The sequence below is a fragment of the Leptosomus discolor genome, chromosome 5 (genome assembly GCF_034619465.1).
Source record: "Leptosomus discolor isolate bLepDis1 chromosome 5, bLepDis1.hap2, whole genome shotgun sequence".
NCBI classification, from domain to species: domain Eukaryota; kingdom Metazoa; phylum Chordata; class Aves; order Leptosomiformes; family Leptosomidae; genus Leptosomus; species Leptosomus discolor.
The window spans coordinates 56,008,868-56,029,733 of record NC_141395.1 but is presented as its reverse complement, the minus strand read 5'-3'; positions in this window follow the sequence as shown (position 1 = coordinate 56,029,733).

Below are 20,866 nucleotides of genomic sequence, written 5' to 3'. Positions count from 1 at the left end.
TGGGGTGGGTGCCAGAATTGGCATACACCTGTGAGAGTCTGGGCTCATGCTTTCCAGTAACTGAGCTGCTGGCATAAAGCAGCTACACAGTGGTTTATCCACCCGGGTTCTTCCAAGCTACTTTTCAGAACCTGTGTGACAATATTGAAAATTAAACCCATTTAATAGAAAAAAATGTTAAATCAATGGCCATAAAATTTAATGAGTTCATAGCAGTCTTAACACAGTAGGACTGAATTATCATGTTAATTTAATTTCCATTTCTAAATGAACCAGAAGGCACAATAAAGGTCAATTAACCACTACCTTCCTTGTCTTCTTTTTTCTTTTACTGCCACTTTAAATCACAGTCACCCCCAAAGCATTCAACCCTTTTCTGGAAGTTCATGAATTTCTCTTAGAGCCTCCATATAAACAGAGTACAAATTAACAGCCCATCATGTACTCAAACACACTGATTGCTTTACCATGTTATATCTATACCTGTCATTGCATCAGAGGTAAATAAACACTGTAGAGTGCTTTATTGCTGGTATTCCTTACTATGTCATTATTTTTGGAGGAGCTTTGGGCTTTGGCAAATTGTTGGTAGCTCCAACCTACGTCCTTACAAACGAGTGGTGTGTGTGCATCCTTCCCCTTCCATCTCCTCTGCTCACAAAGCGCTCCCCAGCACTGTTTGTGAAGCGGGTCCACAGCCTTCCCTAAAATTAGCGGCCTGCCGTGATGCCTAAACAAAACCTCACAGCAGTTAGCCTGAAAATCCACTTAGCACATTGGCCAGGCTTTATCTCTTTGCCATTGCTCCTCTCTCCAGTCGGTGATAGTCTCCTACCTTACACTTGGAGTGCAAGGCTTGCAGCTGCACTGTGATGAGCTCATCTTGGTTCTTGTCCATAGAAACAAGAGACTGGGCATTTGAGTAAGACAATAGTAAGTGATGCTCTAGGTTGCTTCGGAGACACCTGTGACTTCCATTGAGATAAGCATGTCAACTATGTGCTTTCTGGTATTTGGGATCATGTCACTCTTGCTAAATTTATCGGTATGTTGTTTGTGTGTGCTCGGGAGGGGCTGTGGTGCCTGGTTACAGATGCTGATAAACCGCAGGACAGATGAAGTGCAGAAGGTAAGGTCTCAGTAATGTTGAAGTTAATGGGAATTCTCCTGGCGATTTTAATAGGGTGAAGGTTATACTGGAGATATTTAACTTCCCAAGGTCACACAGAGTCTTAGTGATCCAGCTGGGGATGTAGCCAGATGTCTTGGTCTGCATTTTAGCTACAAAGCAAATCTTCACTCCCTTCTGAGGAGTCAAGTCTTCACATGTCTTAAGGCTTCCTTTGGAATATATTCCTTATATGTTCTTGATTATTTCCTTTCCTCAAAAGACTATTTGTAGACAAAATTATTTCCTTTATTTATCTTTCCATGATGAAATGGAATCAAATGAATCATGGTTAGAGCAACATCTGTATTGGAGTAGTGTTTTTATTTTTTATGTATTTGTAAAGTTTGTTTGTTAAGCTTTCCTGCGTCATATGTAAACATTGTTGAAACAGCGATCTAAAGAGATGATCAAAAAAGATAAATCTTTAGTTTTACATACTCTTCTGGCTGGAATCACAGAAAACCTGGAGTGGCGCTATAAAAAATAAAGCTATTTGTATGGTCATGTGTGCAGTATGAGCACAAAACTGTACATGGCTAGAGGCAACTTTGATTTTTATATCCAAGCAGTAGTATTATTGAGGTCCATGAAACAATTTAGATGCAAGAACACACACACACACAAAACCCTGTTGCGTATGGATGCAGAGTGGCTGTTGTGGGTCCTGGAGCAAGAAATGGAGAGCAGCCTCCTACCCAGTTGGCTGGGGATGCTCGGCCCTGTCCCCTCTGGCATGTGGGCACAGAGAAGCTGCATCTCCGGTGTATTTAATAAATCTGCCCCAGGTCTTGCTACACAGTGTGGCTTCTGCTGGGCTTTTAAGGGACATGGCAGGTAAGTAAGGTTACGTGTTACTTGGGCATTGCTCAAAAATTCAGCATAGTTCCCTGAAGGTTCAAACTTTTTCCTACTTTGGGAAATGAAGTAAATCATGCCTAGTGGGTTTCTTAAAGCAAAATGCAGGCTGTTGTTATGGCAATGTAAAAGAAGAGTGAAAATAAAGACAGAGAACTAAAGTTTAAAGAGATTTCTGTAATTGTCAATTTCAAATGCAGAAACCCCTTAGGCAAGCGCCAGGTGAAGCTGGGAGAAGGGAAACCAAGAACAGTCTGTAGAAATAACTCCAAAATGACATAGAAAATAGCAGGAATGGATCAATTATATGGAGCTTTTAAAGCCATCCATTAAAGAAAAATAATTTGCTGCTGAATGCCATAGGATGAGACAAAAGATCTGCAGAAGTGAGTTTATTCCTATTAAACCCTTCTATAAAGACAGTAATACTGTCTGTTGGCTTGTGTGAATTCTTCAAGATGTATTTATAAATAGTTACTCTGCTGAAACAATTCAAACCTGTATTGATGGTTTTCTAGATAGGATCATAGTGGTGATTTTTTTGCCTTTTTAGCTTTCAGTGTGTCAGACCCAGATACAGTGATCATCATATTTGTTTGTGAGAAGGCTCATGCTGGGCATGCCTTTGTGGCTATCTCAACGTCACTTAGCTTTCAATTTGTAAAGGCTTGTCGGACATCTGGAAGTGATAGCTTATGATCTGACATGAGCAATCATATGTTGCATCTACCAGCAAGCAGCCAGATAGCCAAAGGGAATAGCTCAGGGGCTGAACTCTCTTTGCACAAAGTGTCCTTAGCTCGATGGACAGTTCTGAATAATAACCCTGTGAATTTCAAACCTGTCCTGGAATTTCCTGAGCAGAAGAAAGATGTTGGAGAAGTTATTTTGATGTCCATAGTTCTAAGTTTTCATTCAAAAGAAGTCATAGTGCAATAGGACAAGCTGAGTATGTCTGATACGTTGGGAAAAAAAGAAAAATTGCTTGTTAATAAAACATGTGCTGAGGAGATCTTGGGTGCTGGAGCTGGTGGGCATCATGTACCACCCTTGGCTCCTACGTCAATCCCTCCTAACTCCAGACAAGAGTCAGGGAAATTATTATTTGGAATTTGGGGATGTTATATAGCACTATGTACATCAGGATTTTCAAAGTGATTTGGATGTGTCAGATTTAAGGTATTTGATGTTTTTTTCCACTTTAAAAGATAATTATTCTCATGAAGTGCACAGAACACACGCTGACCACCTGCTCCCTTTCTCCAGCAAAGGTCATACCATGAAATCACTGTTCCCCTTCTGCAATTCATGCGCTTGGGAGCAAGCACCCACATAAAAGCTGCAAGGAAGTACACTGTAAAATCAAAAGTCAGAGCAAAGTCCCGTTTGTGAGACCTTCAAGTAGACCAAAAGAGCTGCTGTCACTTGAAGTCCCTGCCAAGGGCACTACCGTGGAGATGGGCTGAGTGATTCTCATAATGCCTTTTCTTTGTGGATTTTTAAAATTACTTTGCTCCCATTTGGAGTTTTCACAGTACCGTTTCAGATGACGAAGAATCACCTCATTTGCTTAATTCTTAATGTCATATTAGTTAAAGAAGGAAACAAGATTCTTAATTCACTCATTTTTAAATGTTTTTTAAATGTCTCTTTGAAGTTGATTTCACTGTGTTTTGTTTCTTGTTAAATCATACAAAAACGCATGTGGTTAACTCCCTTTAAGTACCTTTGATTTAGTAAAAATAGCCCCTTTGATAATACCTGAATAGCTAAAGCTACAAAAGTGTGTTTTGCAACTTCTTTTTCTAAATGTTTTTGTCATCTTTAACACAAAAAATTCTTGTTCTAGCTTTTTTAATGACCCTCTGTTAGATTTTCGTGTGAGACTGAGTATTATTTTATGAAGTGTATTGATGTTTCTTTTTCTGTACTTAAAAATAAATGGCCTCCAGGTTTCTTCTTCCCTTTTTTATGGATACTTGTTAGTTCATTTGTATGGCCAGAATGACTTCCTATGACCAATTTAACTGTATTACAGAACATACAATGTGAAAACGGTATCTATTTTTCTGTTCTTCAGACTGAAATGGCTGTTACATTACGCTGGCGGTGACTTGAACTGTTTTTTGGAGGATTGTTATGTTTTTTCAGCCAATTAAAGGAGAAACTTAGATGTGGAATGTTGTGAGAAAATCATTGTCTTTGACCAGCTTGGCCACTGAAAGGAAACTGCTGGTAACATTATTTCTCTGAGAGGAGTGTAACCTATGTGTGCATATGTATTTGTTTTCCACTGTGTCTGCCAGGAAAGCTGGAGAAAGATGTTACTCATTACCTACTAGGAAACATCTGTCCATTTTCAGAGTGTAGCTTTTACAAGGCATGATATTAAACATTACATTTACACATCCTGAAAAGATTTACAAGGGGAACAAAACTGTTACAAACAGTGAAGGGAATGTGGTTAGACTTAGCAGACAGAAACGGATGAACGTGTGTTTGTGGAGGAACGCCCTGCAAAGCTGCTGCTGGAGAGCGAGGGGCTCCCCACCTGGCTTGGTGACAACCCTGTCTGGGGGCTCCTGTCTCTCTCCCTGATACCCTTCCCCTCTTTTTTCCAACCAGATCGAGTACCTCCTACACAGCACAACTGTCCTGGTTGGCAAGAGTATAAAAGAAACCCAAGACCGCTATTGTGTGCACACAAACCTACCTACCTCTGCCCCAATAGTGTGCTCAGAGCCTGATGGGCTCCTGCTTGCAGCACTGGGACCTAGGTCAGTTGCTGGAAACTTCAAGAAGAGGATTATTATGAAAGACCTGAAGTTCAGCTGCCAAACTTATCCATTACCCTCAACTGTTACTGTTCCTTTGATAGTTAGGTAACTCTTTTATTTTTTGCTCTTTTAGTCATGAAAATTGAACTACAATACTGACTGAATGTCCATTTTACAAACCAGTGTCAGAAGGCACTGAGGAGTAAGAAGCCTTACTATTGACTGAAAAACAGATGGTATAAAATCATAACACACTTTTGTGCGGGGAGGCGAGCCAGTTCAATGCATCTCTCCCTTGCCTCGCATCCCCTGCACAGACATATAAAGGAGGGGCACAGACGACATCTCTGGGCCTAATGGCCCTTCTTCTATTTTTATTTCTCACTTGGGGGTTGACTGCTTACATTTTTATAGTCACTTGTCCTTTTCAACTCATAGAAGGGTTTCTTTTTCTTTTTCTTTTACTTTTTTTTTTTTTTTTTTTTTTTTTAGGCTAGCTGTCTTTCTCTAGAAAGCTTTCCATTTTCAGGAAATCTTTAACAGGATTGCAGGCATTGTCTCTCTGTTGATAGTCTGCATTTGTCTAAAGGAGATATTTATTAAATGCAGATACATATTACTCAAATATAAGTTTCATGCTATAATTTTGACCATAGCATCCTGCAATCCACAAGGGCATGATTTGGTAGAAAAATTATGACTGCTTTATGAACTCTGCAAGTCCACGTGTGTTACTCAATGCATAGCTCCATTCTCCAGAGATTCCCCACAGTTTTACACAATGCCAGAATCAGACGCCTTTTATTTTTTGGATTTAAATTATGCTCTAAAACAGTGAGTTCCTTCAAAATTATCCACACTAAAAATATTTGTAAGTCTGCAAGTCTGTATCTAAGTAGCTTTTAGTACAGTAAGTTGCAGGAAACTTGTTTTTGTTTAATGCTTCCAAATATTATGTGGGAGCACGAAATAAATGACAGTAATGTTTATAATTTGTAAATTAACAATATATTATTACCGTAATAATGTTCTAGTGTGCTTATTTGATTACAAATTAAATCATTCTTAAAATCAGTATTAGGCAAATTTTAAGTGGGTTTAGTCTTAAATCTCTAATATGTTACAGTGAAATATAAGTCTATTTAATTTAGCTGAAGCTTTAAACTAACAAAATTATGCAAAACGGTCAACCTGCTTGAATGTTTGCTTTTTACTTTAAATATTAATATTTAGATTTTTATTCAGACAAACATTTATTTTGTAAGTTTGAAATTACAATGGCAGCATGTTTTTGAAAATAATTTATGTATGAGAAGTTGGATACCTGCCTGGGTACTCTTATCAGAGTGACAGGACAAAAATGCTAATTGACTTTACAGTTTACATATCACTCAATGTGGAGAATGTGGCACAGGTCTTTGTTGCAATCTAATCGAATCATCTATCAATTTTTGGCTCCTGCAACACGAGTCAGACTAGTAAGCAAATGCTTATTACTACAGAGCTCTGCCAGGCCCAAGAATAAAACCAGGTTTTGTTTGAGCTTGTAAATTTCCGCTCAGCCAAGACTCTTACCTGAGTCGTAAAATAACTCAATATGCTGAAATTTGTGCTTGTACTGGGTCCCAAACCTCTGAGTGGCATAAACTCAAAATCTCCATCTGTGCCTATGCATACTTTTTTGGGTGCACAGTTTTTAAGATGAATCACATGCTCAGGAGATCAGCTCATTGGGTCACAGACAAGCTGCCCACTAGCTCCTCCTCTGCCTCTGTAGTCTATCGCAGCCTGCAGATTTTGGATATACATCTCGTTTCTTTTTAAGCTTGGCATTTGTCTAAGAGAAACCATGGTTCACCACTTAAAGACTATGCTCTTCTCCAGACATTTAATAAGGACATATTAGATGCTTTTTTTACCAGTGTTTTTCCCATTTTAGATGGATTCCAGTATGTGATAACATTCTAGATGACTAGATTGCTTCTTTTTCGTTTCCATGCTGACTGTTGATTACAGAGGCTTGCTATCCAGCATGGTATCTGGGTATTATTTAGATACTGATATTTAATATGAGGCCAAAACTGTAACAGGCAGCCTCGTTCCTATCTTCTTCACCTGTCAACGAACAGAATCCACGCAATAAGAAATGTACAATTGGGAAAGTCATATTTAAGAGATCTCATTCTGCAGCCCAAAGCTGGGCAGATACGGACCTTGTGAGGTCTCAGCAGAAACATGTTCTAATGATAAGGCTGGTATATACGACTTCCCTGATTTCATATCCCATGAATTAATGTCTGTGAGTCAGTAATAGAAACATTTCAGCATATTCCAGCTACCATACTGACACAAGGAAACACCTGGGTATTATATTAGGTGATCTAGAAATAGCTAAGCTGGACAGATGAGGTAAAAGTGGGTGTAGGAAAGTAGTTTCTAAGATGTTTATTCATGTGGTGTTCAGTAACAGTACCCAAAGAGATTTTCACCCTGAAGGATCTCAGGATGCCTTACAGATGACATACTGTCTTGTAAATCCATGTGTCCTGTTTCTGGAGCACATCGTCTCTGGGATGAGGCTTGGGAGCTATTTCCTTCCTTACACTGCATTTGCACTGACATTTTTTAATAGAACAAAGATTGTGCTGATGGGCTTGTCTGATCTCCAAAAGCCTTTGAGACACACGTAAGCGCTTATAGCCCCTTTTATACTGAACCTGATCTCTCCTGAGCAGAACCCCTGAGAAAAGGAGTGGACTCTGGTCTGCTGAATCCAGTTCCTGAGGAATTTCAACCACTGACCACAGTGAATTATACTACATCTTACAAAAGAGACCTAATGAAACTAGAGTTTTTATTTGCAAGGTGCAGTACTGACCATTAGCACCAAGCCCAGGTGATTTTGAAACGCTGCTTTCCTGTTAAAGCTAACAGGAGTTTCACGCTGCAGATGAGTCCTCAACTTTGCCAATCAATCAGTTGTGTGTCTGCTGAGAAATTCTGTAAGAAGTTGAAATAAAAAGGATATCTGTATTTTCACTGTACATGCACTGGTCCTGTCCTGTGGAGTTACATTGGTCCCACAGTTGCACAACAGTGAAAAAATAAAATAATTTTGCTCTGACAAGGTGCTGTATAAACTGAAGTTGTTAAATAGAAAGAGCCATGTTAATTTCACCTTTGAAGAAAACACAAAGGAAAAAAATAATCAGTGGTTGCCAAATAGAAAAGAACAAAATGTGTAGGGAGAAAAACAATGTTTTCCAGCAACCACAGCAGAGTGTTGCAAAAAAATGGTTTAGGAAATAGTCCCCGAAGCAGTTAAGGCAGAACAGAAAAGCACAGTCAAAATATTTGTTTCTCCTCTGAAATAAAGGTATATTTAAAAAATTGTAGCTGCTCTTCCTTCTCTTCTAATCTAACATGATCATGATTGAAAAGGTATTCTTGGATAAATTAACACTGTGTGGTGTTAAACACACCTTGTTGCTCATGGAGGGAGTTGTATTCTTTTTTTTTTTCTACTGCAAATTGCATTGTAAGACAGCTAATGTTGTGCACTGCATCTGGGTAATGACTTGATAAATTGCTTGACTCAGTGGTTGCTGACCTAGAGTTTATAATGTGATTTCATAAAAACCTGCGTAAAAACCTAATGGAGATAGACATGAGGCTTTTCTAAATATAGCAGCAACTTAGAGAACAGTAAAAAAGCTAAGTATAAAAGTTATTCAGCACAATTCTTGAGTTTCTCATCAACTCTAAGACCCCTGGTAGTGACAAGTTTCTGCTGCTACTATTAACAACTGTTTTAATGTGCTGGAATATTTTAAAGTAGTGGCCTGTGAAGGTACACTGATAATAATTAGGATAACAGTATGGGCCAAAACATGTAATATCTAACTTATGGTATCTCATATTACATGGTTTAATAAAGCTGTGACCTATTGCTTACGAGCTGGTACACAGGCTGATAGTACACATATGACTTGTTTGCCAGGTGATGGGTTCTCACATTTTGAGGGCCTGATTTTTTCCTCTCACCTTTGTTACTGAAGGAACAAGAGGTAAAAGTATAGGAATGCATGAGGTAGTATATGAAAGGTATTTGAAAAATAATAGAAACCTCTATTGACGGTTGACTTGTTCATTAATACAGACATTGCCTGCCATCTGAGGTAATGCTGTAGAGGCTTCCTATAACTTGGCCGCTCTTGCAGTGAAACTACCCATCTATTTCTGGGACGTTTTATAGAACCAGACAAGCTGGTGTGTGGATCCCATGAGACAGCATGTAAAGTTTACTGAGTACTGGAAGGGGAAGGGGAGATGTGCAGTCAGAGCCACAAGCATGACTGTCCATGGTCTTGGCTGTATGTCCCCGCAGTCACGATAGCAACCAGAGCTGGTTATAATCAACCCCAGCCCTGGAGATCCTGCACTGAATTACCACAAAGTCAGACTTCATGAATCACATGTCTGGGCCCTGGTCTGAAACTGGCTTGCCTCCATTGAGGAGGGATGCAGTGCAAGTTAGATATGTTCCTGGGGACAGCTTCCTGAGGGACCTTCAGGTCCAGCCCTGAAAACGATCGAGAGCAATTGCTGAAGTGGCTGAAGGAAGGGAGGGAGAAGGGAAAAGCAGTGATAGGACTGAGGAATGGTGGGGGATGAGGATTGGGGTAAGCCTCCATGTAAATCCAGTGGAAATAATCCATCACCTGTGAGACATTTCACCAAGAAATGGCAATAAATTACACAGGGGTCAATAGCCATCACATCCAAGATTTATATTTGACAGACTGTGTAAGGCGGAGTGGTGCAGGCTCCTTGGGTTCAAACAGATACTGTCAGTTTATTTGTCAAGGAAGATAAATACATTAAGTGTCTTCCTTAGTTTTAGGAATTTTTAAATGTTTGTCTTGTATGTTGTGGAACAGTGATCCAATGAATATTTTCTGCCAAAAATGAGACAGATTTCTTACAAAGGTAAGAGGCTTCAATGAACATGTTGTAAGACTGCAGAAATCTGGAATTTTAATCCTGACCCCAAACCTGCCTGTTTTAAACTTTGTATGATTCCTCTCTAATCAAAATAATTTCTAAATGCCTCATGCCTCTCCCTTGTCTTTTTGGCCTATTGTCTCTCAACCTATCTAGTAACACGTAGGGATCTACATCAGTAAATCAGGCCAAATGTTGACATGTTCACGGATGTGGAATCTAAATTTTCCTCCTATCATTAAAGCTGGCATCTCTGTAGGAAAGCTAAGGAAATTTGCTTTGATGCTGTAGAGTAAAATCTAGCCTGTTTCATGATCTTTGGTGAAGAGGAATTTCAGTTCTACAGCTTTTGTTGGTTTTATAAAAACTTGAAACTTTGAAGTGCAACTATGCTAAATATGACTAAATTTAGCAGATTTGGTTCTTTGTGGAGGGTCCATGATAGCAGTGCAGGAGAAGCATTTTCTAACAGTGTGGGCGCTCAGCAGAGTAACTGGTACATCATCAAACTGGAGCACGTTCAGGGGTCTCAAATTGCTTTGGTGTTCGCCTCAGCCAGGCTCCAATTTTGAGTTAAAAGCAGCATCTGCATTACTTTTGAAAACTTTTTATCAGACTTTAAACTCGAGCGGGTCTTGTCTGATTGCAGCCACATCTCTGCAGTTCCCCAATCATTCACAAAGCCAATCAGCTGTGGCCTTTAGTCCTTCTTTCTGGCAGTGGGCCGAGGGAGGGAGCTGAAATCCGTTTTGAGCTCTGAGACGCCACCTGAGTCCTGCAGCCAGCTTACAGACATGTTCCAAGGGCAAACACACCACAATGCCCTTCCATTCACTTCACAGTTCCTTTTTTCCTCGAAAACAACTGATCTGTGGGCAGGAAAACCATTTACTCAAAAATAAAGAGTAAAATGTTTTTCCTCTTCGATAATGTTCCTCATTCTTTCAGTCGGTATTATGTTCTGTAATGTGCTGTGTGTGCACCCATTTTGTCATCGCTTTGGGTCATCCTTGCTCACAATTGGTTATTTACTCAGGAGCTTTTGAAATTATTGAGTTGACACATCTGTCAGACAGCAAAAGCAGAAATGCTAAAAGGTCACTTGGAGAGAAACCAGCTGCTTCAGACAAACCTTTCTGCCTTCAAATAGCACAGTCATTATAGTCTAACAGATGGGGCCTCTGCTTTCATTTCTGTTTTTCTCCTTCACTTCAGGTATTTAGATATACTACCTCATTGCCAGGTCAACACAGGCCTTCTTGTAATTACCTACACAATAGGCAGCTCACCGCTTAGGAAAAAACAGCTCCATTTTCTGTAAATGGGGAACCTGTTTCCTCATAGATATGAGTTACAGAATGCTTGCCACAAACTTTCCTATTAACAGATTAATTTTGACAGCGGTAAGTATGTTTTTATTACTCCTGCTCCAGTCATTACACTATGAAGCATGCATTTAGTACTGATCTAACGCTTCAGAGAGCCTGGGGCCTTTTGGCAAAGATGGTGATAAGTAGAAGTGAATAATTCTTAACAAATAATTTATTCAGCAAATTTGGACTCACTCCCTGTTTGGTGAACATTAACCAGGCAATTGTGATTTCCTCTGATTTATTCAATATCCATATTTTTGGAAAAGCGTCCATCCAGATGATTTATATCGCAGCTGGTGAGTAATTGTGGTTCCAAATTGAGGTGTTGGGCTGCTGTGAGTCATAAATCATGTGGTATTGTTTCTGTGCTGTGATTGGGCAAAGAGGAATTGCTTCTGACATAATCACTCTCCTGTTTTAAAGTTCTCTTTTGGGGGAAAGAGCTGTCAAAAACTTGATTGTTCATCTGTCTGTGGAAAAAGAACAGTGAGAGGCTGCAGAAATGTTCAGGTGAATGAAAGAGTTTCTTTTATTAAATATCTCTTCAGGAACATCACATGAATCTACACAAATTCTTGGACAAGAAAAAGCCTCATTTTTAACAGGAAAAAAACACAACAAAATCAAAAGCATTAAAATGACAGTAATTGTTTCAAAGAATCTAATTTGATTTTGAATTAAACCAATGTCCAAGATGGAAGTTATGTATTTTTACAGAGAGTGCACATTTGAACTGTGTGAACATCCTTGATTTTCAACAGACATAGTGGAACATATTGTTTAATAAAATTCTTGCATTGTGGGCAACAACAGAAAACTGAAATATTGTACTTTGGGAAGGTCACTGCTCTACAAATTAAGCAGGTTTGGAAGTGGCACTTTCAAAGTAAGTATGTACCTGCTACACATCCCATCTCAGAGAATTTTTAACACCAAGTGGCACCAGGACACAGAAATTTGAGAACAACACAAATGAACCCATTGTAAAACTGTGATTCTTTGGAAACATGGGAGGTGAGGAAGGAAAATCTTCACTCTGCAGGGCTGTTCAGCTGGCAGAAAGAAAGAAAGAACAGTTCAGAAGTTGCCTTTTGTTTTTGGTGGTGATTTGTTTTAATGCACTGATGCGGTTCAGTTATTTTCAGGCAACTGTCGTAGGATAGGCTAACCCTCAAGCTGTGGTTAATAAATTCGAGGAATACTGCAAGCTGTATGAATTAAAAGAAGGAAATGTTTTCATCAAAAGGATTGTGATGAAGCAGGTCATAAAATCGTCCATTACATGAAATCTCGAAAAACAATCTTGCAATTTTGAGAGGCTGACTGTCTGCTAAGAGAAAGGACAAATCAAGGCATTTAGGAAACTGTGTAATATAAAGATTTTCTCTCAACTGAACATTTGGACTTGCAAAAAAGCAGAAAGGGCTCAGTCCAGGATGAAGCTTTGGAATGGGAAGACAGTGCTTCCCAGCACACCTGTGTAATATTAAACGCTGCAAGAAAAGAGACATCATATGTGAAGACCTGCAAAACTCAATAACCAAGTTGGCAAAAATGCCTGAGGAACTGCTGTGCATCCTGTTACAGCTAACCTCTGACAAATGGAAAAGATGCAAAATAGCAGTGATACATTTACATCTTTTTTTCACGAGTTGGCAAAGGTTGACCCCACAGCATAGCGTACAACACATTAAAGCAATATACTCAACTTAGATGGACTTAAGTGCTGTGGTTGAACCCCAGCTGGCAACTAAGCCCTATGCGACTGCTCACTCACTCCTCCCTGGTTGTATAGGGGAGAGAATTGGAAGAGTAAAAGTGAGAGAACTCATAGGTTGAGATAAAGACAGTTTAATAGGTAAAGCAAAAGCCGCACAATCAAGCAAAACAAACCAAGGAATTCATTCACCACTTTATCGGCAAGCAGATGTTTAGCCATCACCAGGAAAGCAGGGTTCCATCACCTGTGTGGTGGCTTGGTGTCTGTCGGGGTTTTGGAGAGGTTTGGTAGCAGGGGAGGGGCTACAGAGGTGGCTCCTGTAAGAGGCTTCGAGAAGCTCCCCTGGCTCCAATTTTGGATCCACTTCTGGCCAAGGCCAGGCCAGTGGCGCCTCTGCGAATAACTATTTAAGCATGAAAGAAGCGGTTGATTGCTGTCACTTTGTTTTGTGTGTGTGTGCTGGTGAGTGAAGGGGGATGGGAGAGAGACAGCCCTGTGGACACCCCGGTCAGTGAGGAAGGAGAGGGGGAGCTGTGCCGGAGCAGAGGTTCCCCTGCGGCCCGCGGTGGGGTGGCGGCTGAGCCCCTGCAGCCCCTGGAGCCCAGCGGCGGCCCCGAGGTCGCCCTGCAGCCCGCGGAGGGCCCCGGGCCGGAGGAGCAGGGACCGGGCCCGGAGCAGCCGCCACTGCGGCCGTGCTGGAGCCGCCCGTCGGTGGGAGGGCGGCAGCCCCGGGAGGGACCCGCGCTGGGGGGTTCTGGGGAGCTGCGGCCCCGCGGGAAGGACTCGCGTTGGGGCAGTTCCTGGGGGGCTGTCTGCCGGGAGAGGGACCCCGCGGTGGGGCAGGGGAGGGCTGCGAGGGCCCCTCTCCCTGAGGGGGAAGGAGCAGCGGAGACATCTTGTGCCGGACGGACTGTGACCCCCATTCCCTGCCCCCTGCGCTGCTTGGGGGGGAAGAGGGAGCAGAGCTGAGCCTGGGAAGACTGGAGGGGTTGAGCGGGGGAGGTGTGTTGTGTTTAAGGCCTGATTATATCTCTCATTATCCTTGGTGGTGGTGGTTGTTTGTATTAAATGTGTGTTGTTATCCCCAAGTTGAGTCTGTCTTTTGCCTGTGACCACAACTGGTGAGTGAGCCCTCCCTGTCCTCTGCCTCGACCCTCAAGCCTTTTTGGTTGCATTTTCTCCTCCCATCCCTCATGGGATGGGGTAGGGGTGAGCGAGAGTCTATGTGGTGCTTTTGGAGCCAACTGGGTAGGCTCAAACCACAACAACCTGTAACGGATACTTGGGCAGACAAACACCATTAGCCTGAACGTCCTCCCCTTCCTCCTTTTTCCCCCAGATTTTTATGCTGAGCATGACATCATACGGTATGGGATATCCCTTTGGTCAGTTGGGGTCAGCTGTCCTGGCTGTGTCCCCTCCCAGCTCCTTGTGCACCCCCAGCTCACTCACTGGTGGGGCGGTACGAGAGGCAGCAAAATTCTTGGCTCCGTATAAGGGCTGCTCAGAAATAATAAAAACATCCTTGTATTCTCAACACTGTTTCTAGCACAAATCCAAGAAAATTAACTTTATCCCAGCCAAAACCAGCACACTTAAAAGAATGGACACTGCATAGTTGTAATAATACATGTTGAGAAAAGTCCACACAAGTGTATCGTAACAGCAAATTGAAATGTGCTTTACTCAACAGGTAACAACAAGTTGCAGATTCCTTAGGAAAACAAATTACAGAGGAATTCACAGCATTCCTTTGATGTGAATAGGATTTACTGCTGCAACTTAATAGCATGGTGGCTAATGCATAACAAGCATTGACACTCCCTGTGGTCAAAGAGAGAGGTTTTATGGGAAGCCATTGTTTGGTGAAACTTGACCAGGTGTCACTTACCATAATACCTTTGCCAAAGTGAACAATAAACATCATCTTGAAATAATAATTATTATTATTTCATTGAGGTTTTGTGACCAGAAAGCGAAGTGAAGATGGATGAGTGTGGAGTGACAGGATGCCCTCAGGACTACTTGCTAGTGCTGCAGTAGAAACAGGTCTAGAACAGGTCCTAGGGTATCCTAAGCTTATCCAAATCCATATGAAGTCTGGACAGAGACTGAATGATTTCTACAGAAAGCAAAAGCCACTAGTACAGGGGGGGTCAAAATCCCATGCTCCAGACTCCCATTTCAAAAATTGAGGAACCCATAGGTCTAAGTGCCAGGATGCCACTTCCTAAAATGGTACTAGAAAATATATTTGCATGGATACAGAAAAGTTATTCAGGGACTGAAAGATCCAAGGAAGGGCCAGTGCTTGCCCCAGATAATTAGTGACACCAAGGAAGTTGTCAAGGCTTGCAACCTGTGCCAAAAACACAGGCCAAGTCAAGTAAGAGAGTCTATGTTGGCACAGGAAAAATTGTTTTCCTGGAGCAAAGTATGCACAGCATTGTTTAGAATGACTGGAAAACATTATGTACTTGTCCTAGACTATTATTCTCATGTCAGTAAGATAGCTTTACTAGAAGATACTAGAGCTAAACTGTGATTATGCTTGTCAAATGTGTTTACACTAGACATGGAATACCTGGCATAGCGATACTTGGCAATAAAGTGCAGCCTAGTAGGCACAAGCGCTGGCAGCTAGTGGCAAATTTGGGGTTTAGATCTGTAATCCCCTGTCTTTTATTTACACCAGACCAATGGGCAGGTTGAAAATAGTGTCAGTGTAATAAATCTTTTAAAAAGAGGTTGTGAAGTCAGATGTTAACTTATAGCAAGGATAAACTGGTAAATTTCTCCAAGAAAATGATGCTGTGTGTAGCTATGAGCAGAACCAGGGGCTGAAAATGGCAGTGGTATCCTGCGAATCATCAATGTGGTAACTGTCATCACACTGAAGGGAGATGCACAGTCCCACTGCATTACAGCTTGCAAGTTAAGGGACAGTGACTTCACTATTCTTTTCGATAGAAGGTGTTATGCGGGTAATATTTCTGGAAGGTTAAAATAGAAAAGCACGAGGATGTTGTATTTTCAGACAAAAGCAGCCTGTGTGGTAGCTACTGCTGTTAGAGAGGCTGTGGAGTGCTCTGTGCAGTGGTGAAAGGGCTGCACCTCTGCGCCCTCCTTCCTCCACGGCAGCTCTGTTGAAGGACATCCTCTTGCACTAGAACAGAAATGAGCACCTAAAGTAACATGTCATGATGGTTCCTGTGTGTGCATCTTAAGGCCCAGGGATGTACTGAGGCCCCCAGAGCATTTTGTATTCGAGTTAGTGCCTTGAATGAGGTCTACACAAGTCACTGAAAGTCATTACCAGCCTAAGGTTGTTCTGTGTCCAATGTGAAATGAACTGGTTGTGCTTGACAGCTGGGGTAGAGCTTAGATGCTTAGATGCAGAGCATATTGCCATCAGGTTTTTTCACAGTACGCAGCAGAGATTCCCCCTTTTTTTTTCCAATTCCCCTCTTACCATCAGATATTCTGTAAGACTTGCTGGGAGCTGGATTGGCAGTGTTCAGCCTGGAAACTGTTTCCTGTGCTGCCCAGGAGTCCCTGGTCAGGGGTAAGCCTGTGAGATCTGATAAAAGCAGGTCGAGATGGTTTGAGGAATGGTGGCAACCTGAAATCACAAAAAACCTGCAGGTTAAGGAATTTACACCAAAGGGAGCAGAGTGTAGTTTGGGTTAACATTATTTCACGTCAGCTTCAGCTGGCCTCTTTTAAAAAATATCTAAAAGATAAAAATGGTTAAAAAGTATACCTCCTGACTTGAATCCTAGGTGTTTCGTGATCTGAAGAGGTAACGTTATTATCATCCGTCATTAAATCCATTGAGTGTCAAACTTATCACCTTGACACTTTAATGATCCTTAAGATGTCCTTGTAAAAGCTGGGTACCATGGCAACCACTCAAACACAGGGCCTTGGCACTGCTGAACTTCTCTTAATAAATCAGGCATAATTGGCATCTATGTATTATAATAAATTAAAAGTTATTCAACTGGAATGATTTTATATTGTACAATATTAAGTCATTAAGTTTGCTGTTCTGATCTGTTCTTTGTGATATGATTCCTGTATGTGCTTTTTAACACAGAAAATTTTATCTCCTCCTCTCGCAAGATATAACTGGGGGGTTCAAAGGTGCAACAAATTAGTGTATAGTCTGTCACCCCCAGCCATGTGGATTCAGTTTCTGGTTAAACCAGGACCCCACTGAAATGATTTATTCCCAAGGACTACAGTAATTAAATTAAGTAGATGAAAATTACCCGTACATGTACTCAAGGCACCATATGATCCTTCTGAGGTGATGTGTCCTTCTTCCCCTTGTCCTCTGCTTTGTCTCCCTGCTCAGCCTGTACACCTGCACAGCAGCGGGGGTGGACTGGCTTGGCAAAGGGGGGTGGTGGTGTTTCTCTATGTAGCCCCCAAATAGTACCTGGGGAGGGTGAGAGGGGATGTGCCATCCCCATGCTGCTGATGTGCCAGTGGCGCCCAGCTCTGTGCCTGCTCTGTCTCCATTCTGTCCTGCCCTGTCCGCTCCAGGTCACCCACTGGAAAAGGTCCGGTAAGGTGTTATATCCCTTGAAGGTAGGAGCCTGCATTCACTGGAAAGCAGAGAGCACATGCAAAGAAAATTGCCGTATACCCGCGCTTTTCCTATCTATTTTGTCCTCTATGGCAACACCAGCTGCAGACAACAGGGTTTGAATTCATTGCCTTTGGGCTGCAAAAGGTCATTGTGCTGTGTAGTGTTTTCTGGGAACAGGCTGCCTGAACGGCATATCAAATGTTGGGTGCAAAACTTGTAAATACATATTAAAAATGTTCCCATGACAGAAAGAGTAGGGCTAATTTTTGAAACTTCTCCTTTCTTTCTTTAAAGATCTTTTTATTTTATTGATTTTCTGACTGGGTCCTTCATGTCACAGAGTTATAAGAGATTTAAAAAATCAATTATTTTTCCCATAGGATGTCTGCAGTGGGTATCATGCAAAATTTCTGGTTTTTTTCTTCAGATTTGGATTTTTAAATGTCTAGATTTTAAAGTATAAATCTACTCTGGTAATGAGACTGTGAAACAGAAAAAGAGGACTCTTCATTGTACTATATCATACTTGTTCCTTCGCACCCAGTGGTGTTCCCACAAATAGCTGAAAGCATCACTGAACCTCATAAAATTGAGGATAACAATACTCCCTCATGGCTGGGAGTGCTAGCTGACTTTGCAGAGCTGTTGGCTAGAATCAGAGCTTTGCATGGACTCAGGCATGAGGAACCCAAGGATAAATGGTACAGATCTTGACCCAGTGCTCCATGCCTTGAAGCTACTTTTTTGACACAGAGGGATGGAGAAATCCCAATAGCTGGGCTTTTTCTAAGGTGCTGCAACCTTCACTTTCCCAGCCAGGAGATGGTCAGCTCCCATGTACTCCAGCCACTTGGAGTGAAAGAAATGTTGTGGCAGACTATGGAAAAAGACCAAGAGAGTGAATTTACCATGATAATACCAGATGTACTGGTAAGAAGTGGGAATGCAGAGATTTTTCAGGTTCCCAGTCAAGTCACTGTGAGCTCTGGCTGGACTGAGGTCTGTCTGAAAGCTCACTCATTACCTTGTGTGACCAGATCTTGTGACTCCTCTGTGTACTGGTTTGTTTGGCATGTTCAGTTTTTACTTGATGCCACAGTGATGGCCTTCTGACCATCCTCTGATTTGACACTGGAAACAAATGAAGTCAAAATAAATGGTCCTCTAGAAATGTTTGTTAGTCCATTTGCTGACAAGCAAATGATGTGTGAATGCTCTTTTTTGTGGGCACAAGGTCTCTTTGTATACTTCAACAGTGGTGTCACAGTAGATAATAACACGTTTCTGCATAGGTCTGCATTAGGCCTGCCTAAGAAGTTCTCAAAACAGCAGGGTATTTGTGTATATACTTAATTTGAAGCCTGTTTCAATATTTCACTGATAGAAATAACCTGCAAATACTTATGCAGGTGTTTATCTGGACTGCTGAGCCATTTAAGACTGGTCATCTAGACAGTGAAGTTAAGTCAAAACATAAACATCTACCTATGTGTCATTGTGATTTTAACTATTATCCTGATTGCCCTGCATGTCCAGTTGTTTCTTAGGCTTTCCAATTGTGTTCATATTCAGGTATCAGCCCTCAAGGACAAAGAGTGGGTCTGAGTATTTGGTGACAAACAGCTTTAGCACACTTGAAGCTGCTCAAAAAGAATGTGAATCATTAAAGAGATGTTAATAGTCCCCTTCTTTCACCTCTACTGTGCTCTTATATCAGACAGTACATCCAATAGTTGAGTGCAATAAAATAAAAACATATCCTTGATTACAATAACGTTGTCAATGCACAGATAATTTTTACATAAAAAGTTTGTTGAAATATGTTAAGTTTGTCAAAATTTTTATTTTTAAAATCTTCTAAATCTGTATTGAATCAAAATCTAAAGAAAGTTGAATTACTGAAATTTACGTGTTTTAAGCTGAGGGCCGTTTCCATTTCTTCTATTTCTCAAAAAGCTGATTTATCTTCCCAAATTCAAAAAGTCACAGAATTTCAAAAATAGCATTTTCATTAAATTATTTCCTTAGTCTTATATAAAAGTATTTTATTAAAAGTATTTTGCATACTGATGCACAACACTAATGTTTGCTTCTAGAGAAACATTAAGATCTCAAAGAAAAATGCAGTGTCCTGAAAGGTGTTACAGTACAGTTTGCCACTCTAATGCCTAGCGTGACGGATGCTGGTATTTTAAAAATAAACTTCTGAGAGGTGTCGCTAGCAAATAATTTCAGGATGATTCTAAGATCTTCTTCCACACCCTCTTACAACTCACTACTTTCACAATTCCCTTTGCTGCTTCTGAACTCTGCTTATGAAGCGCTTGCGAATGTGCTGTCCGCTACACAAAAGAAGGACACTCTACCATGGTGGAGCAGAAAGACCAAAGCAGATCTCTACGAGACAGAGATCTTTAAAGTCCAAGTGATGGCTTGGGACTGGAATAATGAAATTTTGACTGTAGACTTGTTATTGGACCCCTTGTTGCTGCAAACAAACTTATTTTTTTGGGTATGTTAATGTGTTTGTTATCAATCACATCTGAGGTACCTTGGCTGGACTCAAATTGTTTCTGCTATCCTAGCAAGAGTTTCCAAGTAACACCTTTCTTTAAACTTTCTTTTTTTCTAAAGAGGAGTTGCTGCTTTAGATGTGCCAGGAATTCTCGTGTTCAGCAATTTCCCATGATATCGCCATTAAAATGTTTGCTTTGATCTAACATATCTAATGGAAAAGTCATTACCAGGTTGCTACGTGAGATAATTTATTCCCGTCATATCCACCATTTAGGAACCTTAGCCAAGCCAGTGGAATATCTGATAGATGCTCTACTTCAGGCTTAATACTTGTGACTGTTTTGAGGGTGCCATTTTGGTTCTTTAGAAATCGAGCTTTTATTAAAAAGAAAAAAAAGGTAAGGGAAAGCCTTAAAAATAAGGAAAAGGTGCACAGTGATGCAGCTGATGTCAGTAATGCTGATGCTGAGGGTTTGCCTGCTTATTAGTGGATGTGACATTCAGATGCTAATGATTTAAGTGCCTACATTATTAGAGGCTTCAGTGGTTATATAAAAATGGAAGAAAGGAGTAAAAAAGTAGCATGTGATGTGTTGCAGCACTTCACCCTTGAGCTCTTGCCTACACCAGTGTTTCTGTTCACGATTTCCTTTGCAACCAACCTTTTTCTTTTCCTTTTTAATAGAAATAGAAAATCTGATGTCTGACCAAGGCAGCTCTGGCAGCCTCTGCGTTTGCCTGTGCTTTAATTCAGTGTGCACCAGCGGGTGTCCAATACTTACTTCTTGATGCTTATATATTGTGTTTCATCCACTGTCATCCTCGGAGCTAAAAAGTGCTGGTTCCTCAGTT